The following is a 20,554-nucleotide window of genomic DNA, read 5'->3' on the forward strand; positions in this document are numbered from 1 at the left end:
AACAGTCAATATGCAAAAGAGAATAAACAGCAAATACCAAAAAAAAACAATAAATATTGAGAAAATGAGATGAAAAGTCCTTGAAAGTGTGTCCATAGGTTGAAGGAACAGTTCAGTGATGGGGCGAGTGAAGTTGAGTAAAGTTATCCCCTCTGGTTCAAGAGTTTGATGGTTGGGGGTTGATAACTGTTCCTGAACCTGGTGGTGCGAGCCCTGAGGCTCCTGTACTTTCTTCCTGATGGCAGCAGTGGGAAGAGAGCAGGGCCTGGGTGGTGAAGTCCTTGATGATGGATGCTGTTTTCCTGTGACAGCGCTCTGAGTAGATGTGCTCAGTGGTGGGAGGGGTTTATCCGTGATGGACTGAGCCATATCCATTATGTTTTGTAGGACTTACCACTGTAGAATGTACTTATAACTGGATGATTGTGATGTTTTTGCCATCAGGGTGTCCTATCCCCTCCCCACTGTCCCCATCTCCTCACCATCTTCCCCATATTTGGTTCCGCTCTTCACCTTCCTTCCTTATCAGATTCCGTAATTTACAGCCCTTTATTGCCTCCAGTTATCATCTCCCAGCTTCTGTTGCTATCTTCAGTCATGACACCCCATCTGAACTCCATTTTCCAATCAACAGCACATCATCTGGATCCACATATCATTTGTCAGCTCTTACCCCACCCCTAACCCTCCCCTCATTACACTGGTTATGGCCCTTTCACACACTCTCTCCTGATGACGGATCTTGGCCTGAAATATTAACAGGCCATTTCCCTCCACTGACTTCCTCCAACAGTTATTTTTTTTGCTCAAATTCCAGCATCTCATTCTCTTCAAATTCCAGTCTCTTACGTCTCCACTTTATCTTTTATGCCATCTTTGATGACCTCAAGGCATTGCAATGCACTCTGTTGTCTTTGATTCAATTGATTAATCCAGAAGATTGCCTTGCTTATTGAAGAAGAGCAAGTTGGTTGCGCTTATATGGTTGTCCCTGTTACATTCTCTTGTATCAAACAAAACCCACTGATCAATGTGCCCACAGGAAGCTCCCACAATCAGAAATAGTGATGTTGATTGAGGGATAATTATTAGTCTGTGCTCTGTTAAGCAACGCACTGTTCATAGAGCACTACAGCACCAAAACAGGCCTTTTGGCCTATCCAGTCCATACTGAACTATTATTCTGCCTAGTTCCATTGACCTGCACCCGAATCATAGTCCTCCACATCCCTCCCATCCATGCACTGATCCAAACTTCTCTTAAATGTTGGAAATCAAACCCACATCAACCTCCACTGGTAGCTTGTACCACAATTGCACCACGCTCTGAGTGAAGAAGTTCCCACTGAAGTTTCCCTTAAATATTTCAACTTTCATCCTTAGCCCATGACCCCTTGTTGTCGTCTTACCCAACCTCAGTGAAAAAAGAAAGCCTGCCTGCATTTTACCCTATCTATACCCTCATAATCTTGTGTATCTCTATCAAATCTCCCCACATTCTCCTGCACTCCAGGGAATAAAGTACTAACTATTCAACCTTTTCGTATAACTCTGGTCCTCAAGTCCCAGCAACATCTTTGCAAGTTTTCTCAGTAATCTTTTAATCTTATTGATATCTTTCCTGTAAATAAGTGTAGGTAAGTGACCAGAATGGCACATAATAACCTCAGCAACAGCTTATACAACAGCAATATAACATCCCAACTCCTGTACTAAATACATTGATTTAGGAAGGCCAATGTATCAAGAAAAGTGTCCATTTGTTCAGTATCATTGCATCTTTGGCATAGCTCTGAGAAGGTGGATATGGCCTGAGATTAATGTCTCTTCCGAAAGATGACGTGAGTAGTAATGCAACATTCCCTCATTCCTGCACTGCCATGCCAGTCTAAACCTTTATTCCTAGGGGGAATTTAATTTGCAATTCCCAAGGAGTTCTATTCCTAGGAAACAAAACTGCTGTCCAAGAACATGTCATGCTATTTCCTAATATGTATGTTCCATCTGTGAATTATCACTTTGCTGCATAAAAATGACAAATACAGAGGCTAGAAGGCAGACTCCATGTCCGCCTAATTTCATAGATGAATATTTCCTTAAGGGCAGTGGCCCCAGCACTGCCTTGGTGTTCCTCAACAAATACAACAATGACTTTCTCCTTTTGCATATTTGTTAAAGCTGTCTCCGTGATAGTGAACATAAAAACACTTAAATTGACTAAAAGATTAGCAAGATGCATCCCGCAGTCAAGTCAGGAAAATCAAATACAGCTTGCATTGATTAGGCATCCAACGGAAATAAAACATGCATTTGGCAGGGCACAGTGCATCCTCACACAGAGACACATCAAACAATTGTAAAACTATCTGCTACAAAGCAAAGGAAGAGGAAAGACCCAGATCGCACATTTTAAAATGGATTAGTTTTGCATGTATCAGTCTGTTTTAAGATTAATCTCATGCATCCGATGGAAGACAGCCAGGGATCTTCCTGTAAGACAGGAACCGTCAATACAATCATCAAAATGACACAATTCACTCAGAATAATTTTAGTAGCCTTCTCAGAATAACAGCATAGCTGTTGTTTAATAAAGTTCGAAAGGGAAGTGTTCCGAAGAGCAACATTCCTCTTCAGAATTTGCCAAATGCAAAACAGGACAGGAAACATTGCTCTTGGCACTATATTTGCCTTAATTTGTAAACAAATGTATGACTGTAGTTAGATTAAGCAATATTTTGTTGCAGGTTTCAAGGGCTACAATGGGGTTAAAGTAATTATGTGAAATTCAAAACTGATTTAATATAGTTTGCAATAACAGAATTAAATTCTTTAATGGATTGATTAATGTTTAATTGTGCTGTGTGATGGATCATTATATTCATGCTTTCTGGACAATTTCTTTTTTTTCTCTAGATATTAATGGTGCAAGTTGAAGAAAGCTGACGGGCTATTTGTTCTTAATTGTTGACAATGCTCACCATGATCAGGGCTGGATATTCATTGCCTGTAAGTAGTTTCCTTGCAGGATATGGCAAGGTATTAAAGATGACATCCTCAGCATTGAACAAAAGACATCATATCTTTTACCCTAACCCTAGCCAGAGAAATTGTGACAGCATTAGATACCTAAAATACCAGCCATCATACTTCTCCAAGCCAAATAATCTCCCAAAACTCACCATTTAAGCTCAGGCATTAAACAATCATTTGGTCTATGGTTTCATGGAACTGCAAATAAGTGTTTAAAAATATTTTTTAGAAGTATATTTTGTTTTCATAGTTATAAAATATCAAATGCATCATTATCTTTGACAGAATCTCTACTACCAAGTGTGGAACATTTATCATGAAGTTCCCAATAGGCTTGAACTGAAACATAAGCATAGATTGTTATGATCAAGAATGCATAGCCAGAAAGGGAACTGAAAATCATTTCAGTTATAATTGATTAAATACTTCCTTATTCCCTATCCTTCTTTCTCTTGGTATCTCTCTTGATTAAAATCTCCCATTCCCTCTCGCTCTTCTATATTTCAATATATCCTGATCTGTCACACTCTCTGAATCTTTTTCTTTCTAACGATCTATCTGTATCTCTCTTTCTGTCTATCCATCTTTTTCTTTATTTATAGCTGCCTAGAACTGCCTCTATCTAGATAATGTCCGTCCATCTGTTGAGCTATTTCCAACCAGATCTCTATTTATCTAGCTACCTGGCCATCTATTTATCTATCTATCTTGTTAGCTAGAATTATCTCTCTCCATTTAGAACTAATATCTTGTGGAGTACAATGGTTCTCATTCTGTGGTGAATAATTCTATATGACACTGTGGAAATTGGACATCGGCCTCTGGGACAGATGCTGTCTCACACAAAATACGGGAGGAACTCAGGTCAGCACCTATAGAAATGAATAAAGAGTCAATCTTTTGGACCAAGACCCTTCATCAGGAGTGGAAAGGAAAGGCGGAGATGACAGAAAAAGAAAGTGGGGATGGGGAAGGAGGATAAGGCGGGGAAGAGGAAGTAAGGAGCTGGGAGGTGATAGGTAGAAAAGTTAAAAAGCTAGAGAAGAAGGAATCTGATAGGAGAGGAGAGTGGGCCTGGGGAGAAGGGGAAGGAGGAGGATATAGGCAGATGAGGAGAAGGGGTAAGGGGTGAGAGCAGTGTGGGGAAATGAAGAAGAGGGAAGGGGGTTGAATAAATTACAGGAAGTTGGAGAAATCAATGTTCATGCTATTAGGTTGGAGGTTACCTTGATGGAATATAATTATTTTTCTTTATATATTACCTGCAGGGCATTTTAAACTTAGTTGATCCAGTCCGTGCTCCTTTCGAAGTCTGTAAACAAGTGCAGGACAATTGCGCATGTAGAAGTTATATATATAGCTGGGCTGTGTTATATGTGCACGTTCATTGTTTTTAATGGCAAAGAATACAGACTGCAGTTGAATAAGTTAAGCTCGGAGTTACCTTGCAGATATCCATAGCGTTTTCATGATACAAAACAAAACTCATTGCACAGAAACTAATTTGTTAGCCTTTTATTTAATGACGTAGCTTTGGTAATATCAGTCCAGTTTCTTTCACATTACACTCTGGATAAGAGGAGTTTAGAGGGATATGGGCCAAATGTGTGCCCGTGGGACTATGTTGATGGGCATCATAGTTGGCATGGACAACACAATCTGTTGCATGCCAGCTATAGCAGGGTTAGCAGGCCATTGCTTCCTATTAGGCAAAACCTACTGGCATAATTGGCAGTGATGTTTCACTCCCAGAGAAAGAACTCAATGCTTTTTATGCATGCTTTGAAATGGAGAATAAAACTACACCTGTATGAATCCCCACAGCATCTGTCTCAGAGGCCGATGTCAGACATCTTTCAAGAGGGTGGATTATCGCAAGGTGTCAGGCTTCAGAGGTGTATCTCACTGGGTACTGAAAACCTGTGCCATCCAACTGCAAGTAGTGTTCAAGGACATCTTCAGCCTTTCACTGCTGCAGTCACAGATTTCCAACTGCACCTAAAGGGCATCAATAGTGCCAGTGCCCAAGAAGAGTAGGGTGAGCTGCCTCGCTGATTATAAGACATAGGAGCAGAACTAGGCCATCTGGCCCATCGAGTCTGCTCCACTATTCAATCATGGCTGATCCTCTTTTTCCCTACTCAGCCCCACTCCCCGATCTACTCCCCATAACTTTTGATGCCATGGCCAATCAAGAACCTATCAATCTCCAGCTTAAAAACACCCAATGACCTGGCCTACACAGCTGTCTGTGGTAACAAATTCCACAAATTCACCACTCTTTGGCTGAATAAATCTCTCTGTATCTCCATTTTAAATGGAAACCCCACTATCCTGAGGCTGTGCCCTCTTGTCCTAGACTCTCCCACCATGGAAAACATCCTTTCCATCTCTACTCTGTCTAGGCCTTTCTACGTTCAAAAGGTTTCAATGAGGTCCCTCCTCATTGTTCTAAATTCCAGCAAGTACAGGCCCAGAACATTCCTCACATGATAACCCTTTCATTCCCAGAATCACAAACAAGAGAAGATCTGCAGCTGCTGGAAACCCGAGCAATACACACACAAAGGACTGGAGGAACTCAGCAGGCCAAGCAGCATATTTGGAAAAAAGTGCAGTCGATGTTTCAGGACGAAATGTCGACTGTACTTTTTTCCATAGATGCTGCCTGGCCTGCCGAGTTCCTCCAGCATTTTGTATGTGTTGCTCACATTCCGGAATCATCCTTGCGAACCTCCTCTGAACTCTCTCCAATGCGAGCACATTGTTTCTTAGATAAGGAGCCCCAAACTATTCACTATACTCAAGGTGAGGCCTCACCAGTGCCTTATAAAGCCTCAGCATCACATCCCTGTTCATATATTCTAAACCTCTTGAAATGAATGCTGACATTGCATGTGCCTTCCACACCACAAACTCAACCTGAATGTTAAACTTTAGGGTGCTCTGCACAAGGTCTCCTAAGTCCCCTTGCATCTCAGAGTTTTGGATTCTCTCCCCATTTATAAAATAATCTGCACATTTATTTCTACTACCTAAGTGCATGACCATGCATTTTCCAACATTGTATTTCATTTGCTATTTTCTTGCCCATTCTCCTCATCTGTCTAAGTCCTTCTGCAGCCTACCCATTTTCTCAACACTACCTGCCCCTCCACCAATCCTTGTATCATCTGCATACTTGGCATAGAAACCATCTATTCCATCATTTAAATCATTTATATACAGCATAAAAAGAAGTGGCCCCAACACCAACCCCTGTGGAACACCACTAGTCACTGGCAGCCAACTAGAAAAGGATCCTTTTGTTCCCACTTGCTGCCTCCTACCAATCAGCTAATGCTCTAACCATGCTAGTAACTTCACTGTAATATCATGGACTCTTAACTTGGTAAGCAGCCTCATGTGTGGCACCTTGTCAAAGGCCTTCTGAAAACCCAAATGTACAACATCAAATGCATCCCCTTTATCTATCCTACTTGTAATCTCCTCAAAGAATTCCAACAGGTTCGCCAGGAAGATTTTCCCTTGAGGAAACCATGCTGACTTTGTCCTATCTTGTCCTATGTCACCAAGTACTCCATAACCTCATCCTTAACAATTGATTCCAATATCTTCCCAAACACTGAGGTCAGGTTAACTGGTCTATAATTTCCTTCCTGCTGTTTCCCTCCTTTCTTAAAGAAAGGAATGATATTTGTAATTTTCCAGTCTTCCGGAACCACCTCAGAGTTCAATGATTCTTGAAAGATCATTACTAATGCCTACACAATCGCTATCACTACCTTTTTCAGAACCCTAGGGTGCAGTTTATCTGGTTTGGGTGACTTATGTACCCTTAGCTTTTCAGGGTTTTGAGCACCTTCTCCCTTGTAATAGTAACTGCGCTCATTTCTCTTCCCTCACACCCTTCAATACCTGGCATACTGCTAGTGTATTCCACAGTGAAGACTGATGCAAAATACTCATCTAGTTCATCTGTCATCTCCTTGTCCCCCGTTATTATTTCTCCAGCCTCATTTTCTAGCAGTCCAAAATCCACTCTCATCTCTTTTTTATTTCTTTTATACACTTGAAAAAGTTTTTTAATCCACTTTGATATTGTTTACTAGCTTGCTTTCATATTTCATCTTTTCCCCCTTAATGATTCTTTTAGTTGCTTTCTGTAGGTTTTTAAAAGCTTCCCAACCTTCCCACTAATTTTTGCTTTATTGTATGCCCTCTCTTTTGCTTTTACATTAGCCTTGACTTCCCTTGTCAACCTTGGTTGTACTAGTTTGCCATTTGAGTATTTCTTTGTTTTTGGAACACATCTATCCTGAATCTTCCTCATTTTTCCCAGAAACTCAAGCCGTTGTTGTTCTGCTGTCATCCCTGTCACCATATCAAAAAATTTACTTTGGCCAACACCTCTCTCATACCACTGTAATTTCCTTTACTCCACTGAAATACTGCTATGTCAGACTTTACTTTCTCCCTATCAGATTTCAAGATGAACTCAATCACATTGTGATCACTGCCTTCTAAGGATTCCTTTGCCTTAAGCTCCCTAATCACCTTTGGTTCATTACATAACAGCCAATCCAGTAAATCTGATCCCCTAGTAGGCTCAATGACAAACTGCTCCAAAAGGCCACCTTGTAGGTATTCATCAAATGCACTCTCTTGGGTTCCATTACCAACTTGATTTTCCAAATCTACACGTTTGTACCTGCATGTTAAAATCTCCTATTACTACCATAACATTGCCCTTTTGACACGCCATTTCTATTTCCCATTGTAATCGGTAGTCCCCAACCCAGCTACTATTGGGAGGCCTGTATATAAATCCGTTAGGGTCCTTTTACCCTTGCAGTTTCTAAATTCAAACCATAACGACTCAATATCTTCCGATCCTATGTCACATCTTTCCACTGATTTGATGCCATTCTTTACCAGAGCCATGCCACCTTCTCTGCCTACCTAATTATCCCTCTGATACAAAGTGTAACCTTGGACTTCCAGCTCCCAACTGCAATCACTCTTCAGCCATGATTTAGTGATGGCCACAACATTATACGTGACAATCTGTAGAGGTGCAACAAGATCATCCACCTTATTTCTTATGCTCTGTACATTGATATATAACGTTTTGAGAACTGTATTTGCTACCCTTTTTGATTCTGCATCCTTAATAGTAGTAATAGTAGTAGTCATACTTTATTGATCCTGGGGGAAATTGGTTTTCGTTACAGTTGCACCATAAATAATAAATAGTAATAGAATCATAAATAGTTAAATAGTAATATGTAAATTATGCCTGTAAGTTATAAAATAAGTCCAGGACCAGCCTATTGGCTCAGGGTGTCTGACCCTCCAAGGGAGGAGTTGTAAAGTTTGATGGCCGCAGGCAGGAATGACTTCCTAGGACGCTCTGTGCTGCATCTCGGTGGAATGAGTCTCTGGCTGAATGTACTCCTGTGCCCAACCAGTACATTATGTAGTGGATGAGAGACATTGACCAAGATGGCATGCAACTTAGACAGCATCCTCTTTTCAGACACCACCATGAGAGAGTCCAGTTCCATCCCCACAACATCACTGGCCTTACGAATGAGTTTGTTGATTCTGTTGGTGTCTGCTACCCTCAGCCTGCTGCCCCAGCACACAACAGCAAACATGATCGCACTGGCCACCACAGACTAGTAGAACATCCTCAGCATCGTCCGGCAGATGTTAAAGGACCTCAGTCTTCTCAGGAAATAGATAGCTCTGTCCTTTCTTTTAGACAGCCTCACTGTTCTTTGACCAGTCCAGTTTATTGTCAATTCGTATCCCCAGGTACTTGTAATCATCCACTATGTCCACACTGACCCCCTGGATGGAAACAGGGGTCACCGGTACCTTAGCTCTCCTCAGGTCTACCACCAGCTCCTTAGTCTTTTTCACAGTAAGCTGCAGATAATTCTGCTCACACCATGTGACAAAGTTTCCTACCGTAGCCCTGTACTCAGCCTCGTCTCCCTTGCTGGTGCATCCAACTATGGCAGAGTCATCCGAAAACTTCTGAAGATGACAAGACTCTGTGCAGTAGTTGAAGTCCGAGGTGTAAATGGTGAAGAGAAAGGGAGACAAGACAGTCCCCTGTGGAACCCCAGTGCTGCTGATCACTCTGTCGGACACACAGTGTTGCAAGCACACATACTGTGGTCTGCCAGTCAGATAATCAACAATCCATGATACCAGGGAAGCATCCACCTGCATCGCTGTCAGCTTCTCCCCCAGCAGAGCAGGGTGGATGGTGTTGAATGCACTGGAGAAGTCAAAAAACATGACCCTCACAGTGCTCGCTGGCTTGTCCAGGTGGGCGTAGACACGGTTCAGCAGGTAGACAATGGCATCCTTAACTCCTAGTCGGGGCTGGTAGGCGAACTGAAGAGGATCTAGGTGTGGCCTGACCATAGGCCGGAGCAGCTCCAGAGCAAGTCTCTCCAGGGTCTTCACGATGTGGGAGGTCAATGCCACCGGTCTGTAGTCATTGTGGCCGCTGGGACGCGGCGTCTTCGGCACAGGGACGAGGCAGGACGTCTTCCACAGTACAGGAACCCTCCGGAGCCTCAGGCTCAGGTTGAATACATGGCGAAGTACTCCACATAGCTGAGGGGCACAGGCTTTGAGCATCCTGGTACTGACACCATCCGGTCCTGCAGCCTTGCTTGAGTTGAGACGTTTCAGCTGTCTTCTCACCTGTTCAGCTGTGAAGCCCACCGTGGTGGTTTCGTGTGGGGAAGGGGTATAGTCGTGAGAGCAGGGTCGGGGTGGGAGTAGGAGGGGAGAGTGGAATATGTGTTGGTTGGGGGCCGACAACTGATGGCTCATGTGGGGGATGGGCAGGGGCCACAATGTCATATCTGTTAAAGAACAGGTTAAATTCGTTGGCCCTGTCCACACTGCCCTCAGCTCCTCTGTTGCTAGTTTGCCTGAACCCAGTGATGGTCCTCATCCCCCTCCAGACCTCTCTCATGTTGTTCTGCTGGAGTTTCCACTCAAGCTTCCTCCTGTACCTGTCTTCAGCCTCCCTGATCCTGGCTTTCAGGTCCCTCTGTATTGCCCTCAGCTCCTCCTTATTTCCATCTCTAAACGCCCTCTTTTTAGCGTTCAGGATGTCCTTAATGCCCTTTGTCACCCATGGCTTGTTATTTGAATAACTGACAGTCCTGACGAAGGGTTCCAGCCCGAAAAGTTGACCGATCTTTTCCACGGATGCTGCCCGACCTGCTGAGTTCCTCCAGCATGTTGTGGGTGTTGCTTTGACCCCAGCATCTGCAGAGTATTTTGTGTTAACAAACCTGCCCACAAGAATATTGGTCCTCCTTGGGTTCAGGTGCACCCTATCCCTTTTGTACACGTCATACCTCCCCCAGAAGAGATCCCAATGATCCAAGAATCCGAAGCTCTGCCCCCGCATCAGTTTCTCAGCCATGCATTAATCTGACTAACCATCCTGCTTCTACCCTAAGTGGCATGTGGCACAGGCAGCAATACAGATATTACTACCCAGGAGGTCCTACATCTCAGCTTTCTGCCTAGCTTCTAAATTCTCTCTTCAGAACCATATCGTTTTTCCTTCCTATGTCATTGGTACCAATACGTACCAAGACATCTGGCTGCTCTCCAACCCTCTCCAAAATTCTGTGGATGTGATCCGAGATGTCCCTGACCCTTGCACCTGGGAGGCAACATACCATCCAGATGTCCCGTTCACATCCACAGAAGTGGCTATTTCTTCTCCTGACAGTCACCCAGCAACCCGCCTCATGCAACTTAGGGCTGACTGCCTCCCTGTAACTCCAATCAATGATCTCCCCACTCTCCCACACAAGCTGAAGCTCATCCAGCTGCTGCTCCAGACCCCTAACATGATCTTCAAGGAGCTGCAGCTGGATGCACTTCATACAGATGTAGCTCCTTGGGTGAGGGTCTCCCAGGACTCCAACATCCAGCATGAAGAATAAACGATGGGGGTTTAAACTCCACTAAGTACCTCTGACACAGTAAGAAAAAAGGAAAGTTTAACAGAAACTTATCTGGACAACTTACCCAGAGCCAAAACCTCTCTGCAAGAAACATCCTCACTATATGCTGCTCACATCACTGATTTGACAGCCAGAATGACACTGAACGCCTGCGAAGCTCTCCTTTTAAATGACTGCCACCAACCTGCAAGAAACCTCCTCCCTGTGTGCAGCTCCCACCGCTAATTGGGCTGCTGGAAGTACTGCCAAGTTGCAATCACATCTACTGTGATGAAATACTCGAGAGATTTTTAGGTTAAGTACTCTGAAAAGTTAATTCAGATAGAATTAACTCTTATCTGACCAAGAACCTGGAACTGCTGTAATCTGCCTGAGGACACGACCTTACTGGTTCTCCACTGTGTTTTGGACCGCCTGGACAACTGCAATACCTATGTCAGGCTGCTACTTATCAATAACAGCATCATCCCCTCAGTACTAATCAACAAGCATCACAACCTGGGCCTCTGTACCTCCTTCTGCAATTGGATTCTTGACTTCCTCATCAGAAGACTGCAGTCGGAAGGATTGTTGGTAGCACCTCCTCCTCACTGACAATGAAGACAGGCACAACTCAAGGACGTGTGCTTAGATGCTGCTCTACTCTTTCAATGCTTATGTGGCTAGGTACAGCTCAAACACCATCTATAAGTTCACTGACACTATGGTTGTAGGCACAATCTCTGATAAAATGTGGACGTGTACAAGTTTGAAATAGAATGGCTCAGCAAGTGGAGTCACAATAACAAACTTGCACTCAACATCAGCAAGACCAAGGAATTGATGTGGAGTCCAGACAGGGCAAGTGAGGAGAACACACACCAATCCTCATTAAGGGGTCTGCTTCAAGTTCCTGATCGGTTTTAAGTTCCTGGACATCTACATTTCAGAACGTCTATCCAGAACCCAAAATATTGATGCCATCATAACAAAGGCCTCCCAATGGTTCTACTCATAAAGTGTTTGAGAAGTGGTATATCACCAAAGACTTTTGCAAATTTCTACAGATATTATGTGCCATGGAGAACATTTGGTATGGAGGCGCCAATAGACATGATCATAAGAGGTGTCACAGCATTGTAAATGCATGTCAGTGACAATAAATCAGATTCTCATTCTGATTCTGATTCTGATTCCAAAAGGCTGTTTCCATCCTGTATTACCCTAACTTCATTACTCTAATATTTATCCTTCAATACCAAAATCACTAACACCACCAACAAAAATGAATTGGTCATTATTCTTGTTTGCTTCATCTGCCAACTCTTTGATATGTTCCTCTTATAATTGCAGACATAGACCATGTGAACAACAGGACATATTAGGATACCTGGAAGCTCTGTTGTATGTTGCAAAAATGCATCTCCTCTTTTACTTTATCACTGAATCATTGGCAGATTTGTAATTTATAGCAGGCATTTAAAAACATGATGGAAATCATACTGCATCAGGATTACAGTAAGCTATTGTTCTTCACAAGTTTTTTCACACATCTCATTAAGACTTACTGTACCTTTAATGCATTATGTGGAATGTCGGTGAGATAAGCATTTTCATTAAAAATACACTTGTAAGATTTTCAAGTTTATTTCCATTATTTAAAATACGTTTTGCTTTCCAAGGATAATTTGATTAATTAATTAAAACAATAATTTATCTTAATTAATTTTACCTGGATAGTGGCTACAGGAATCCCTATAAATCCAAATGCAGTAGATTTCACTTAATGTAGGTAAAAATAGAAAACTATTTTACTTACGAAGTCCCCTGACCATAACAATGCTTCAGGATTAATTAGCTCAGACTGATTCATGTCTGGGCACCACACCTTTTGGCCTTGAAAGGAATATAAATTTGTTTTCTCTCAGGAGTGAGATGAGATGTTACAGGGATTCAAGGATTCAGGGATTTAGAAAGTAATGGGGTGCTTGAACTGTGGTTTGTAAGAAAGGAACTTCTGGAGAAGATGGAGAAATTGTATCTACTGATTGAGGAACCTTACATGAGGACAAAAAGTTTAAAATTTAAAGACTGCCATTTCAGGATGACAGTTCAAAAACATTTCCACACATTGGAAGCAGTGGTTTAGGATATAAATTTAGAATCCTATTCTATAAATGACGATGCTGGGCCATTTGTCAGTTTTAATTTGGAGTTAAATCCTTCTTATTAGCCAAACCTTAAGTATTAGATTAAGTATTGCTGTGATGGGAATGCTAAAGGGAGGACAGGCTCCAAGGGGAAATTCCATCCTGTTCCATTGCTCCTTGGCCATCATTCAATCCGCTTATTGTGACTATCAGAAGACTCATCTTATGCTGCCATTATGCCACACTGATGTATCTGATAAGAGAATACAGAAAGTACAAGTTCAGTTCCCATGACTGTAATGTGTGTAGCAGTTCAATATGAGGAAGAGAGCTCACAATTCCTGGGTTACATCCATCTCCCTGCTCATCCACCAGAGCAAAGAAAGGGGGTGCTGTCACAGGGCACCCCCCAGGCTGCAGGAGTATATGCTGAGGGCCACAGTGCCGATAGGTTCAGCTAACATTAGGGCTTTGTGTGTAAGGACTACAATCTAACGACCAGAGAGCTTGCTGCTGTTTAGCAGCCAACAAACCCTAAAGGATATATTTTTCAAAGGGACTATGAGTGATATTGGTGCTTTGTACACATAATGTCTTAACTTGATGACATTATGAATATATAGACTGGACGTCATTATGAATGCCATGTGGTTTGTATTTCTTGCGACTAATTTTTTTGATGAACAAAGTCTATTTTAAGAAAGCAATGTTTTATTCCTGTGTTTGATGAAAAGGGTTCTGACCCTTTCCCACCATGATGGGGAAACAGAAACACGAGTAAAGGAAATCCTCTCCTCTAGATGATCCGAAAATCGTCTGGTTAGCTTCTTCAGAATTATAATGACATATGATTGACCTGTAAAGCAACATTAAGGTATCTGAGTGGTGGAAGAAGAACTCAGCATAGTTACACAAACAGAGAATGGTCTTATTGGCAAAGCAGCACACCTGTAGGGCACGCTCTTCAGGGGATAGAAGGCAATGATTGGCAAAAAACAAATACTTGGGGGGTTGCTTCCCAGTACAATGCATTGTTGCCTAAGGAGAGTGAATGCTCAGTTGGAGTTTGTACACTGGAATAGCATTCCAGCAATACACACTCATTTGCAGAAAGTATGGAAATGCATACTGTAACATTAAAATTATATATAGATGACTTGTTGTCTTTCAGCAAAGGCAGGGAAATCCTTCTTGCAAGGAAGTGGTTAAAAAGGATTCATTGAGTGAAGTTGAAATAACTATTATTGCTGTTTATCCCATTAGTTTCCTGTAGATTTACAGCACATTGGTTACATGAATGGAAGATTTATAAAGCCAACCTTTGAACTAGAGCTACTGAAATGTTCACTCCGTTTAAAAATGATTAAAGCATAAATCTGCATGACCAACATAAAGAGGAAAAGATGAAATATCCTGTATGGACTACATAAACATTTTTTCTCTCTCTTCTGTTTTTGTCAAAGATTAAACAGCTGCTGGGAGTTTTAAATAGCCTGTCTTGGTTTAGAATCTCCTCGCGTCAGAAGGAAGCGATACCTCCTTCCAGTTCTCTCACACTGAAGGTGAGTAAACAGCTATTTCCGAACCACAGCATCTATGAAAGTGGCTAAATCCTGACCAGTGTGAAGGACACAATGACCTGATTTTCTCTGCCTCTTGGAACATTTTAAAATAGCCTCCTGGTTACATATTTCCTCAGTTATGAGTCACAACAGCCTATTAACTGTCTCTAGCAGTGATATATTTCCTTAAAAAGTAAATTATCTGACAGAGGCATCACCCTCCTTGTGATTTGATTAGCATTATTTCAATTTCTAATTTGAACAAAAAACTTAGGGGATTTTCTGAACAATTCATCACTCTATGATATGTATTCTTCTCCTGCCTGGACTAATTCTATTAGGAAGTGTGGAACTTAAGTGTTATCTTTTAATCAAAGTCACTCATTTAGATCTTATTTTGTGAAATAAGCTGATGTTTAACTCTGTGTGGCTTTTCTAGGCGTATTGATTTCTGCATTAGGATTTATGAACTACTTGAAAAACATTGTTCATTTGCTTGCAACAAGCAATTGGTGGCTGCCTTGAGGGTCACCTGTACACCTGCTTGTTAATGTAAAAATCCAATCTTCCATTCATGTGGCAACGACTCAATGCATAAAAGCATGCGGACATGGCCAAGACATTCAGTTGTTGTTCAGACCAAACATCAGAATGGGGAAGAAATGTGAACTAAGTAACTTTGACCATGGTGCCGGATATGGTGGCTTGAGTATCTCAGAAACTGCTGAGCACCTGGGATTCTCACGTACATCCGTCTCTAGAGTTTACAAAGAATCTTGCGGAAAACAAAAATCACCCATTTCTATGGGTAAAAATGCCTTGTTAATGAGAGAGGTTAGAGGAGAATGGCCAGAGTAGGTCAAGCTGACAAGAAGGCACCAGTAACTCAAATGACAACTCATTATTACAGTGGAGTGCAGAAGAGCATTTCTGATCGCAAAACATGTTAGACTTTGAAGTGGATGGGCTGCAGCAGCAGAAGGCCATGAACATAGATTCAATGGCTACTTTATTAGGTACAGTGGCAAATGAGTGTATCTACAGCATGGAAATAAGTCCTCCCACCTTGCTTCACCAAGCCCTTTCTGCGCTTTATTCAATTCCTTCCTTCTTTGTGTAGAAAATAGGAAAGACTTGCACTTGTACTTTCACAACATCACCCAAAGCACCTTCCCTTCAAGGAGATACTTCTGAAGTGCTTTGCTTCTATAATGTTGGAAATACAACAGTAATACAGTAAGCTTTCATAAACAGCAATGTTCTGATGAACAGAAAATTAGTGATAGTGACTGAGAGAGCAATAGTGATCCAGCACATTTTTGATTATTTTATTCTTCCCCCACTTCTCTATGCATTTTAATTACTCACTTAAGTTCCACACTGAACACGTTAAAGGGCACTTTCAACAGCTGGTAGCAAGACCCTTGCCCATTGATTGATGGTACATTCCACACAGATAATGCCATCATCAAATGCTCTAACTGGGAAGCACAACAGCCTATTAAGTACCAGACAAGAAAGCACCCTGAGATTGACCCAGTAATTACAAAGCATTTCATGTAAAAACAAACGTATTTTCATTTGTAGTTCCATAGACTCATGACATGCCAGAATTTGCATCCAATGGATTTCTTCTGAATCCTGTGATGTTATCTAGGGAAGAGTACAGAATCTGTGAAGAGCACTGTCTGATGAGCTAAGATGACAGACAGGCAGTCACTCGATCAATGGGGCCCAGGATAAAGACTTCCATTTAAGTCCATGTCCTAACTTGCAACCAGTAAATATGCAAATTCATATTCTCAATAAGCATTTGCTTGCCTCTTCATGGAATAACCCCAGTTGTGAGATTAATTGGCTGAACACCAGTTGTTATTTATTGAAGAGTTTCAAACCCATATCACCTTTTCTATGTTCTAACAACACTACCATGTCACGCCAACTATTTCATCTCTTCTTTCCTTGCTTTCTTGTCTCTATCTTGATTTTAGGCCTTTTTAGGCTGGTAACAAACTTAAAAAATATATTCAAGTAAAGACTCAATTCAATTAAAATTCACTTATATTTCCAAACAGTTTGCTGCGCCTTTAATTCTTGAATATAAATTACTCAGATCAACCAGAATGCAGAAAGCAAAGATAATTTGCACTGGAATCAGAGGTAGGAGGGAATTCATTTTCACATAGTAACTGGTTGAGATCTACAACCCAGTGCCTGAAAGTTTGCAAGTAACTTATAACATGGAAGTGGACAAATATGTGAAGGGGAAACATTGGTAGGACCAGGGGAAACAGTTAATTAAGTAAACCACTCAAACAGCTACTTCAGCCACAAAAGACCAAATGACTTTTGTATGTGCAATACCATCCCATGACTTACAATAATTGAAGTGTATCTCTAGGTACAAATCTAGTGGCAGAACTATTGGAGATCGAGTTACTTTAGTTTGTACTGCAAGCTTTCTATTAATGAACCTCCCTAAATCATGGAAGAAGCTTCCCTTAACTTATGAACACAAAAGAGCAACACACACAAGATGCTGGAGGAACTCAGCAGGTCAGGTAGCATCTATGGAAATGAATAAACAATCAATGATTTAGACCGAGAATTTTCATCGGGACTGGAAAGGAATGGGCAAGGTGCCAGAATGAGAAGGTGGAGTGAGGAGAAGGACAAGCTAGAAGGTGACAGGTGAAGCCAGGTAGGTGGGGGAGGGAAGACAAAGAAGCTGGGAGGTGCTAAGTGGAAAAGGCAAAGGGCTGGAGAAGAAGGAAGAAAGAGAGGAGAGTGGACCATAGGAGGAAGGGAAGGGCGAGGGGCATTCGGGGAGGTGAATGGCGGGTGAGGAGAAGAGGTAAGAGGCCAGACTGGGGAGTAGAAGATGAGCAAAGGGGGAGGGGAGTTAGAGAAATCAGGTTGGAAGCTACCCAGGTGAAATATGAGGTATTGCTGCTCCAATCTGAGAGTGGCCTCACTGTGGCAGAAGTGAAAGCCATGGACAAACACATCAGACCAGGAATGGGAACAGTAATTAAAATGATTGGCCACTGGGAAATTCCATCATTTGTGGATTGTGTGGAGGTGCTCGACAGAGAGTTCTCCTAATTTACGTCAGATCTCATCAATGTAGAGGAGGCCACATCCGGAGTAGCAGGAGCTGGGATGTCTCTGACCGGGTGCACGGCACCCTGGTACTATAGGGAAAGCAACCAGAAGTCATGATACATGTTGGCACCAATGACATAGGCAGGAAGAGGGACGAGGTCCTGAAGTGTGAGTTTTGGGAAATAGGCAGAAGGCTGAAGAACAGGACCTCACAGGTGGCGTTCTCAGGATTGCTGCCAGTGCTACGTGATAGTGACGGTAAGAATTGGAGGAGATGGCAGTTGAACATGTGGCTGAGCAGTTGGTGCAGGGGGCAGGGTTTTAGATTTTTGGATCATTAGGATCTCTTCTGGGGAAGGGGTGAACTGTACAGATTGGATGGGTTGCACCTGAACTTGATGGGGTGAAATATCCTTGCAGGTAGGTTTGCTAGCATGGTTCGGGAGGGTTTAAACTAATTTGCAAGGGGGATGGGACTCAGAGCGGTAGAGCAGTGGAAGAAGTGCATGGAGTAAAGCCAGATCTAACATATAGAGAGGCTTTGAGGAAAGAGAAGCAGAATAAAGAAGTAAGATAGAAGGGCTAAAGTGCATGTACTTCAATGCAAGAAGCATCATGAACAAAAGTGATGAACTGAGAGCTTGGATACATACATAGACTTATGATGTAGTAGCCATTACAGAGACTTGGCTGGCACCAGGGCAGGAACGGATTCTCAATATTCCTGGATTTCAGTGCTTTAAAAGGGGGGAAAAAGGGGAGGAGGGGTGGTATTACTGGTCAGGGATACTATTACAGCTACAGAAAGTGTGGGTAATGTAGCAGGATCCTCTTTTGAGTCAATATGGGTGGAAGTCAGGAACAGGAAGGGAGCAGTTACTCTATTGGGGGTATTCTATAGGCCCCCTGGTAGCAGCAGAGATACAGAGGAGCAGATTGGGAGGTAGATTTTGGAAAGGTGCAAAAATAACAGGGTTGCTATCATGGGTGACTTTAACTTCCCTAATACTGATTGGCACCTGATTAGTTCCAACGGTTTAGACGGGGCAGAGTTTGTTAAATGTGTCCAGGACGAATTCCTGTCACAGTATGTTAACAGGCCGACTAGGGGGAATGCCATACTAGATCTAGTATTGGATAACGAACCGGGTCAGGTCACAGATCTCTCAGTGGGTGAGCATCTGGGGGACAGTGACCACTGCTCCTTGGCCTATAGCATTATCATGGAAAAGGATAGAATCAGAGAGGACAGGAAAATTTTTAATTGGGGAAGGGCAAATTATGAGGCTATGAGGCTAGAACTTACGGATGTGAATTGGGATGACATTTTTGCAGGGAAATGTACTATGGACATTTGGTCGATGTTTAGGGATCTCTTGCAGGATATTAGGATAAATTTGTCCCGGTGAGGAAGCTAAAGAATGGTAGGGTGAAGGAACCATGGGTGACAAGTGAGGTGGAAAATCTTGTCAGGTGGAAGAAGGCCGCATACATGAGGTTTAGGAAGCAAAGATCAGATGGGTCTATTGAGGAATATAGGGTAGCAAGAAAGGAGCTTAAGAAGGGGCTGAGAAGAGCAAGAAGGGGGCATGAGAAGGCCTTGGCGAGTAGGGTAAGGAAAACACCAAGGCATTCTTCAATTATGTGAAAAAAAAGGATGACAGGAGTGAAGGTAGGACCGATTAGAGATAAAGGTGGGAAGATGTGCCTGGAGGCTGTGGAAGTGAGCAAGGTCCTCGATGAATACTTCTCTTCGGTGTTCACCAGTGAGAGGGACCTTGATGATGGTGAGGACAATATGAATGAGGTTGATGTTCTGGAGCATGTTGATATTAAGGGAGAGGAGATGTTGGAGTTGTTAAAATACATTTGGACGGATAAGTCCCCGGGGCCTGACGGAATACTCCCCAGGCTGCTCCACGAGGCAAGGGTAGAGATTGCTGAGCCTCTAGCTAGGATCTTTATGTCCTCATTGTCTATGGGAATGGTATCAGAGGATTGGAGGGAGGTGAATGTTGTCCCCTTGTTCAAAAAAAAATAGTAGGGATAGTCCAGGTAATTATAGACTATAATTATAGTGTGCCTTACGTCTGTGGTGGGAAAGGTGTTGGAAAAGATTCTTAGAAATAGGATCTATGGGCATTTAGAGAAACATGGTCTGATCAGGGACAGTCAGCATGGCTTTGTGAAGGGCAGATCGTGTCTAACAAGCCTGATAGAGTTCTTTGAGGAGGTGACCAGGCATATAGACAAGGGTAGTGCAGTGGATGTGATCTACATGGATTTGAGTAAGGCATTTGACAAGGTTCCACACGGTAGGCTTATTCAGAAAGTCAGAAGGCATGGGATCCAGGGAAGTTTGGCCAGGTGGATTCAGAATGGGCTTGCCTGCAAAGGGTTGTGGTGGAAGCAGTACATTTGGATTAGAGGGTTGTGACTAGTGGTGTCCCACAAGAATCGGTTCTGGGACCTCTACTTTTCATGATTTTTAGTAACAACCTGGATGTGGGGGTAGAAGGGTGGGTTAGCAAGTTTGCAGATGACACAAAGGTTGGTGGTGTGGTGGATAGTGTAGAGGATTGTCGAAGATCGCAGAGAGATATTGATAGGATGCAGAAGTGGGCTGGGAGGTGGCAGATGGAGTTCAACCTAGAGAAGTGTGAGGTGGTACACTTTGGAAGGACAAAGGCAGAGTACAAAGTAAATGGCAGG

At 42.6% G+C, this 20,554-nt stretch overlaps 1 long non-coding RNA gene across 1 annotated transcript in view; it reads right to left on the reverse strand.

The window, feature by feature from the left end:
• LOC140202219 (uncharacterized) overlaps positions 1–11,171 on the reverse strand; it is a 51,614-nt gene extending 40,443 nt beyond the window's left edge. Inside the window, exon 1 of the long non-coding RNA XR_011887039.1 lies at positions 11,111–11,171. This is a non-coding gene — a long non-coding RNA (uncharacterized lncRNA). The remainder of the gene's footprint in view (positions 1–11,110) is intronic.
• Positions 11,172–20,554: the final 9,383 nt, after the last annotated feature.

Source organism: Mobula birostris, chromosome 8 (assembly GCF_030028105.1).
Source record: "Mobula birostris isolate sMobBir1 chromosome 8, sMobBir1.hap1, whole genome shotgun sequence".
Taxonomy (NCBI): Eukaryota; Metazoa; Chordata; class Chondrichthyes; order Myliobatiformes; family Myliobatidae; genus Mobula; species Mobula birostris.